Source organism: Drosophila elegans, unplaced genomic scaffold, assembly GCF_018152505.1.
Source record: "Drosophila elegans isolate 14027-0461.03 unplaced genomic scaffold, ASM1815250v1 contig_409, whole genome shotgun sequence".
NCBI classification, from domain to species: Eukaryota; Metazoa; Arthropoda; class Insecta; order Diptera; family Drosophilidae; genus Drosophila; species Drosophila elegans.
Genome location: NW_024545796.1, coordinates 431,371 through 441,450, shown reverse-complemented (window position 1 = coordinate 441,450; position 10,080 = coordinate 431,371).

Sequence of the window (10,080 nt, the reverse complement as noted above, 5' to 3'; positions counted from 1 at the left end):
AAAGGCCAAGCAATCTTAGGTTAATCAATTAGTACACAACTGTTAGATACTAGAGCACATCGAATCAAAGCTAGCGCTGTTTAAAAAAGGTATGAATATTTATTGACGATAAATAAATCATAAAGTCATTTTTGTTGATTTGTTAGGACTTCTTAGAGACATTGAACGAATTGAAGCCTGTGATTGGTTATACAAAAATTGAAAATCTATGTGTTGGATTCGAGTATAAGATCACTGGATGCAAGTTAAAAAAGACACCATATGGAACCAAAGTAGCTCTTTATTTAACAGACAAGGACAACAAAGATGTTTGGATATTTTTACCTAAAAGTTATGTAAACAAATTTTGCTTTAAGACACCTTATAGGAAATTAAATGAGAACGGAATTACTCATATAATATATAAAGGAAAAGATGTAAATAGATATAGTTGTGCGCAAATAGAATTTTTGTCGGTAATAAGAAAGAGAAATAAATGCAATTTTCCAATATAAAGCCCTGAGTTTCTAAGTCCAACATTAGTCTTAAAGCAATCGTAAGAAACGACCACCTCTCCTTTAAAATGTACGCTCAACAAATCGAAGTCTTCTTGATGCAATTTGAAGGCATGCTTTTCGAACAACACTTGGAGAGGCTTAAATACCTAAAGGCTACTCTGGAGGATTTGGAGGAAAAGCAGCTAATTCATTCTAAATTTGGATTCCCTGGAGCGATAATGATGTCACGTCTGGCCCTGACATGTGCCAGTGTTATTAAAAAAAAACGCCCTTAGTCTTAAGCTTAGATATTATAAGTTAAGCCGACGATTGTATCGTACTGAAACATTTAATAAACTTAATTAATTATCTTTTAAAAACTCGAATTTTATTTTTTAAAATTGGACTTAAAAATTTTAAGTATTTTTTGTCATTGCATGAAAAGTCATTTTTCTTGAAATATTTTAAGAAATTTTTAAGTGATTTGTTTTTACTATTAAAAAGGTCATACAGCATGCAATAATGACCGCAGGTATTAGAAAAATATCTCTGTAGTTGTTGCTTATTACAAAAGTATTTATAAGCGTTTGATCCTAAAAATGTTACGATGTTTTTGGGGATATTGTCCATATGTATCGAAAAATTCTGCTGATCTGCGACTATTAAAATAAAATGCAATCCAATGAGTTCCGGGCTGATCTGAAGTGTCGGTGTTCGCAATAATTAGAGCAGGATATTGAAAAATGGTTTTGGATAGCTGGTCCGAAGAAAAAACTCCTTTAAAAATTGATTGTGTTTTGGGATGTTTGGAAAGCAATTGTTGAATTTGTAAAGTATTCATTTTAAAAAAGCGTCCGAATATATATGTATATATGTATTGTATATGTTTATCAATCATGGAATCATATGCACAGTATACACTAAGGGGTTCTGAAAATCTTCCTTCGATTCGTATAGTGCCTTGTGACATCAAATTTAAGCATTCAGTGGAATTTGAATGATCAGTAGTTAGGTCAAAGGCTAATATGAAACTGTTAGTATCAAAAATTTCCTTGGTTATTTTATTGTTATTGTTATGTTTTTTCATTGTTAAAATTAATTCTTAGATCTACATTATTAAGAAGCAGTTTGCTTTGGTTAAAAATATCACCATGAACTTTTTCTAATAATTCGACCTTATTACTATTTTGGAAAATAATTTTCAGAGTTTCATTAGGGGCTGGATAAACGTATTTTCCTGCTGTTAATCTTCCAAAATTCGGGAAATAGCCTTGGGAAGCCAAGTGGCTTTCTGATGCATCACTCCCATAGTTTAAAATTGTTTGCAAATACGCTCTATAATGATAAATATTATCACTCTGCGATACTAATATGTTATTTAAATAAAATGAGGAACTTCTAAATATTGAACGTAAAATATTGTTTACTACACCGACAGCGTTTCCTTCAATGACGTTGTTATCATTTTTTTTGAGCTGCACCACAAGCCGTAAATAAACACTTGATAAGTCTCGATATGATTCACCATTTCCCAAGCAAACAAATTCAATTGAGGAGGTGCCGTCCAAGGATGCAATAGGATTGTATGAGAATTCTTCAGTTCTTAGAATAGAACTTTGCGTAGGGTGTGGTGTAAAGATTTGTTCGCTTTTTATACATTCAATATGGTTACTTTTTACATTTTACTTTAGAAGAAATATCACTAATATTCAATTTCCTTGATTTTTGTTTTTCCTTTTTGATGGTGGTGGGTATGTTTACCTTGTCCTTTAGAATTTAAATGATAACGGTTTTTTCTCGACCGTCGCTTTTTATTCCTTTTTCCGCTACCATTTTGAGAGCGTGGCATTTTATTTATTGATTTATTTGAGAGATTTATTTACGCAATCTTGCTCTGTTCTTGGATAATATTTCATAAAGGCTTTCGGCCAAATTCATTTATTACTGCTTTACCAGTCTCTGCATCCTGATTTATTATACCAGTTATACCCGAAAGGAAAAGGGGTTTTATATAATTAAAAAGACCGCTTAAAAAATGTCCAATTCCTCGTCCTTGCTGAATAATTCGTGGGGACACATACAGAGTGCCAATATTATTTCGTCCGGAACCGCACTGATTCACATAATATTCGTGATAAGATTTCACCATGATGACTATTCTTGTTCTAATTAAACATCGTTGGGGTATGTATTATTTATAGGCTTACCCTTCTTTTTTTCTAAAGTGTAGAGTTACAAAAATCGGAACAGCTGAAGTTTCAAAAGGAACCTTATATCCATTAGTATTGAGATTTCGTTTGGAGACCATATATCTAAAGGATAATATTCAATATTTTTAAATTAAATATTTCTTTCTTTTCCATTATAATGCATTAGACGAAGACATCGTGGTCTTTTACAACCTACAGACCTAGGTTTGATTATGTCAGTATAAATAAAAATAAATCCATTTTCAGGTATTTTAGATTCAGCAGGAACATTTGAATACCTAAATGTTTCAGCATTTACTAAGCTAACAAATTCAGTTTCTTCAGCTATATTTCTTTCTTTAGTATTTGTTTTGTAAATGTCATTATTCAGATATATGTCCGTAATGCCTACCTCCCAGTATTCATTCATGTCTTATGGTATATTTATAATATTTGTAAATGCACATTTTACATTATCAGGAAACATATTCATTGAATCATTACTAAGCAATGTGATAAACAACTCATTTGAATAACACATCTTTATATTGAAATTTCTGTTATTGATAGATATCCAATTAATTTTGTTTTTCCCTATTTGCACCGGCTTAGTTCGAACCGATCTAGACAACTTTTTTCGTCCTGTTATATATTTTAAATTTTGAAATGGTAATGAAACTGCTTTAATTTTTTTTAGCTTAACTCTAAATCGTTGTTGATCACTAAGCTTTATTTTTGGTACTGCTAGTTTTTTGATATCCTCTTTTTCGTCTAAAAACGAAGTATCTCTTATTTTTCGTTTAACGTTCAATTAATTTTGTTTTTTAGTTGATTTAAAATCTCCATCACTCTCGGTAGGTAAGTCTATGAACTCTATCTTTTTTGGAAGTGATACATCAGACTTAAACTTTTGTGGAACGTTAACAGAATTAGGAATTTTGTTTGATTTAAAATCTTGATCATCACTTTCAGGGGACACAAGTGTCGCATAAGACTTTGGTTTTAATTCAGAAGTCGTAGGTCTTATATCAATCCAATCTGTAGTTTGAGATTCAGTTGTTTTGGTTAACATAAATGGCGATTTTTGTTGATTTTGAATATTCCATGATTTGTTACGTTTTTTATTTTGATAGAAACTAAGTTCTTGTCTAACTTTAAGCCATTATCAAAATTGGTAAAAATTTTGTATAATGAAGAAGTGGAATTTTTTTTTTATGTATTCTACAATTAGTGAAAAAATTGGGTAATTCAGTTAAACTTTATCCAATATCTATATCGATTATGTTTGGTGATGAACTAAAACGTTTAATTCACGAGTTTGAGTGGACTGTATTATTTTTATTTTTAACCAGACGGTTTCTGAGTGTCCGACATGTCACAAAAAAATCTCAAGAGTGTGGCACAGTACAAATGGTATTTGACACTTAAAAATACCAAAACTTAAGTTGAATACAAATTTATGAATTCAAAATAACGGCTGCAAAGCGTTCATCAACATCCCGGGCCGCCCTGAAACACGGTTTCAGAATTAGGCAATACATGGTGATAGGTCTAGTCATCTCTCCGGTGGATGTCTTAAGTTTCACGGCGCGTACAAATCCATCTGGTCCAGGATGTGCTTCTAACACACGGGCTAGTTGCCAAACTGCTGGTGGAAGATTTGAGTCCTTTACAAGTACGACGTTGTCCACTAAAATGTTGCGTTCCTTGCTGTTCCACTTGTGATGTTGCTGTAGCGATGTTAAGTATTCCTGGTGCCATCGTTTTCAAAATCCAATAGTCCATGTGATTGATTGGCAAATGAGTTAGATCACCCTCTGGATTAGTTGTAAATGGGCGTCCAATGAGAAAGTGGGCTGGCGACAAGTATGTGAGGTCAGTGTCAGGTGTATAGCACAACGGTCTTGAGTTCACAACCGCGCTTATTTTGGGCGATTAGAGTTTGCATTTGCTCAAAAGTCAAGATCGTCTTTCCCACGACGCGTCGCCCCAGTGTGGCGAGTGTGGAGGTATGAAATTCATGCCATCGGCTAATTTTGAGCCTGCTTGTGACTGGAATGATCAGCAAATTCTAAATAACATTCCAGAAATTTGTAATATTGGTTCCCTTGAAATTAATGATGAGGACATTTCTGAAGCTATTTCGCAATTTAACGACTCCATTAAGCCTGATATTGATGGAGTTTCTTCATTTTTCCTTAAAAAAATTTATCACAGTCTTCTTCAACCCCTTAAGATGATCTTCTCGTCTTCGCTTCTTCAGGGTAAATTTATTTCTAGATGGAAAATTGCCATTATTCTACCGGTTCATAGAGGCGGAAGCAAGTATGAGGTTTCTAATTACAGACCGATTGCTAAAATAAGCAATATTGCAAAGCTATTCGAGAGAATTGTAACAGTAGTTAAAAAATTATCCTTCCTGATACATACTTATATTGACCCTAATCAGCACGGGTTCATGCCTGGTCGTGGTCGTTCTACTACCTCGAATTTAGCTATTTTCGCGAAACATTGCATACAAGCCTTCCCAAGCGGACACAGTTTATACTGATTTCGCCAAGGCTTTTAATAAGGTTTCTCAATCTGCCTTGCAAGTAAAACTTTTTAAGCTTGGTATTCACGGCTCTTTTCTAAATTGGATCTCTTCTTATTTGGCTAACCGATCCTATCATCTTGAAGTCAGCGGGTTTGTTTCTAAACTCTTTGAAGCAACCTCTGCTCCTTTGCTTTTCATTATTTTCATTAAAGCTTTTTGTTTCTGCATTCAATCTGCCAAGTGTCCTCTTTATGCGGATAACCTTAAAATATACATGCCAGTAAATTCCTTAAATGACAGTTCTTTGCTGCAATCGGACTTGAACAAAATCAGTTTATGGTGTATTCAGAACAATTTACCACTCAACCTAAATAAATGTTATATTGTTCGCTATAGTAAATGTATCTTAAATATTCTTTCATCAATAACCATTCACTCTCTGCACTTAATTAGAAATTATTCTAATTTAAAAATATTAGAAATTACTAATGTCTACATGAGCTAATTTAGGTTTACAAGATAGAGCTTCTCCTTTAATAGAACAATTAATTTTTTTCCATGATCATGCATTATTAATTATGGATCTTGGGGTCCTCTTCGACAGTAAATTTTTGTTTATTAACCATATAAACCATGTTCTGCCGAAGGCATATGCAATGTTCGGATTTGTCAAAAGGACCCATACTCACGACTTCAAGAGTGGAATATGCTTCCTTTATTTGGAACCCGTCAAGTTTTGTTCATATCAATAGAATTGAGAGGCTGCAGAAAAAGTACCTAAATTTTGCACTTCAGGCGCTAAACTTTTCGGAACCTTTGCCAGCTTACTCTAGCCAATGTTGCCTACTGCATACCTGCAGTCTGGAAGATCGCCGTTCTATAGCGAACTTGCTCTTTATTAATGATGTTATAATTGGTAATATAGATAGTCCATTAATATTAAGCTCAATTAAATTCAATATCCCTGCCAGTAGACTCCGTACCATCTTTTTTTTTTTTGAAAGTGCTGCGAGGACTAACTATGCCCGTAATGACCCAATTTTAAAAACTTTAAGACTTTTTAACTCTTTGCCACTAAGTATTCGATTGGTTTGGGGATCCACGAAGGATGTGCTTAGGCAATTACTTGGGGAATTTTTTTTAAATTAATACTTAGTTTTAAGTTAAGTTAGCTGATAGCCAGATAAGGATTTATCCATTGGCGAATAAATAAATAAATAATAAATAATATGAACGCACTCGGATCCACAATGGAGCAAAGGAGACATGTGAACGCTTCTAAAAATCCAGCCTTGCCGCAAGCGGAGTGAGCCCAAAGAACTTTTTGCCTCGTCGCTATGGCGGAATTGCCCGACTTGGCTAAGCCGCACCGACACGTAATAGCCTGCAAATCCTATTCAAGAAGTCCGTCTAGCACGCACGCGCCTAAGATTTTGGATCGTAAATGGTCGTGGAGCCACGACATCGGAGTGCTCCGAAAATGTATACAATATTTTCGACCCACCCATGCACCGAATAAACTCACCAAGTCGCTCCTTATTGGCAACCGGAGTCGACTACACTGGGGCTATTGAGTTCAAAGCTGGCCGGATTACAAAGGTTACATCGCCATCTTCATCTGTCTGGCTTCAAAAGGAAATCCAATTAGAAATCGTAACTGGACTTACATCGGATCACTTTCCTTGGGCGCTGGATTGATTTACTGGACGACGCGGGTTATGCCGGCATATCTATAGCGATAACGGCACCAACTTTGTTGGAGCGGATAAAGTACTACAAGTGGCGTGTCGACATTGAAACCAAGGTTGTAGCTAACTATGCAAGTAAGCAAATCGAATGGCAATTCAATCCTCCTCGATCCCCTAATTTTGAAGGTCTTTGGGAAGCGAATGTAAAATCCGTCAAAAACAATTTATTACGAGTAGCTGGAGGTGTTCGCACCACATCCGAGGACAATTATCGACAATTCTCAACCGCATAGAAACTCCAAACAAATTCTCTAAATGGATTTTAAAAGATTCAATTTCACGCAAAATTGGATAAAAAATAAAAAAATCTATTGAAAAGTAATGAGATAGTTTTCTCTGGAATTACCTTCGGGTACCCTCTAAAATGAAGTTATTCCTTTAAAAATAAGTTTTTTGATCAATTAACTACCAAAATCACCCGCCGATTTCGCTCGGTTTTGCTTTAGTTTTCGAGAATCGCGGATTAAAGTACGAACTTAATGCTAAGGAGAGGCAGTTATTAATGTTTTATGAAGTCAACTGAATGCATACACTGAAGAGACGTTTATTTATTTATTTATTCGCCAATGGATAAATCATTATCTGGCTATCAGCCAACTTAACTTTAAAACTAAATATTAATTAAAAAATATTCCCTAAGTAATTGCCTAAGCACATCCTTCTTGGATCCCAAAATCGAATACTTAGTGGCAAAGAGTTAAAAAGTCTTAGTTCTTAGGATTGTCTCATTCCGCGCATAGTTCGTCCTCGCAGCACTTTCAAAAAATGAGATGACGGTACGGAGACGGTTTGATGTCATCTGCTTTATGAAAAAATAAACAATGGTTTTTTAAACATTTGATGATGCAGATGCAAAGAAGAGAAAAACAAAAAAAATATATTATTTTGTTGGGACGTTGTTTACTAATATTTACTATAGCTCCAAAAGATGGCATTTGTAAAAGTTGATAAATCTTCAACCACTTAATATTTTTTATTGGTTTACATTTTTTTATTTGTTGTATATTATATTAAAATTAATTATTAGTTGATTGAAAAGATCAATCTTTTAAGAAGATAATCTGTTTCACCAAGCTCTGCCGTTTACCAATAGCAAACTAAAAAATAACTAAAAACATCTTAACTATTCGTCTTTCAGCCTTGCGAAACCGACGATTTAAAAAGTTTTGTTATGCTAAACCCAGCATTAGCAGTCGGTATGTTCAGTTTTATCGTCGCTAATTCTATCAGCCAACAGTAAGCCGATATCAAGACACGCAGTGGATAGGGAAGGAAGAGTACTAGCGATAGTCAACGCAAGTACGAGATCAGTAGCACTGACACACGGCTGCAAGCAAAAATTTTGAAGCTTAACAAATTAACAATAATTAAAGTTGTAAAACCGACCTGAAATATAAAAAAATTATTGAATTTAGTAAAACCCCAAATCCTATGATTGTTTTCATTTTCTCTTGAGTCAATCACAATTACAGCATTCAAATCGGAACACGATATCATATAGATGCCATTGGAACGATTGAATAATTAAGCTTCAAATGATCATATCTTCAATGTTTTTAAACATATACGCAAATAAATCATAACTTAAATGTTTTCAAGAATATTTAATTTTTGCAATAATTAGGCTGCAAATCATCATATCTTCAATGTTTTTAAACATATACGCAAATGAGTCATAATTTAAATGTTTTCAAGAATATTTAATTTTTGCAATTGTATATGAATTTCGGCTTGCCGAAGTTAGCTTATTTATCATAATATCATAATATGTTGTGTCCCATACCTTTTCAAATGGGAAAATTGTTAATAATACAGCTTTTTGCAAGCTTTCCATCCCGAATTGAGCTAAACGCACAAAACCGTTGCTCCAAAAAATCAATGACCTCAGATAACGTTTGATTTTTTAACATGGCTCTCATATAATTGTAGGTATTCTTTGTTAAATATTCTACTTATTATGTGTGCAAAAACTATACCAATCTCATCGGACAACTGTACCTTTAATTTTATTATGTATTTGACTCATTTATTTAATTTAATTGATCGGAAACATTTTTTTTCAGCTGGGTTTTGATCAACCCAATCTATTCATTGGTGAAGTACAACATCATCTGCTTATAATGCATAATTGATAATTGTTTTTTTTTTGTAGTGGTGTTTTTGGCATCAACTTTTTTATATACACCGATTTGATAATTTGCACTTTTCATGCGGCTTAAAATAGTTGTTTTTTTTTAACTTTCAATAAATTGTTCGATGTTTTAGCCTCGAATACGCTAATTTTTAGAAAGTACTTTTTCGATGTTTCTGTCGTCGAAAACGCAACAAAAAATATAGTTTCTCGATGGCAAAAATGTATTTTTTGCTTAAACTTGTCGATTTCTCAACCACAGTTTCACAAAAAAATTGGATTGGTAATTAGATTGCTATATTATTATTAAAAACAAATTCTTCATAGGCTACTCGGTGCCAACCACGGTTAAGGACATTTTGTACCAAAAATACAGTTCCACATATAAATTAAAAGTATCGTTACACAGATTTGAATTTTTTTGTAGTAAACAATATCCTCAGAAAAAATTGCTATTAAAATCATATAAAAATTCCGAAAGTTTTTTACTATTTGAGAATGCTTGTCTAGCGGCATTTCGGTCATTGCTATTGCCGCCTTTATTTTGTTTTGGTGTATCTACATTAAGACCTAGCTGAGTCCACAACTTAAAGATAAAGCTTTACATCTCCTTTTTCGTACCATATCTTTAAATCAACTCTATAAAAAATTCTTAGCGGAAATTCCATAAACCATATTTATAAATTAAGCGAACTCACTCCATATTTTAAATTCTGTGATTTTGCACTAAAAAGTCTCTTGTTCCTAGCAACTGTGTAGGTTTTGCGCCACATAACGACCATTACTGGCACGAATTGGTTTCGGTTACAATGTTTAAAACTTCACCGTCAATTTAAGTCATATAAGTTTGGTATTCTCCAATAATTTATTTGATTTCGTAGCTATAAGACGCCAACATCCAGATTTCTTTTTTCTTGTTATATCAGTGCAGTAATTTCCTTCACGAACTCAATTTTCAAAGGTCGACAAAATCTTACTGAAGATGAATCAGTATTCATAT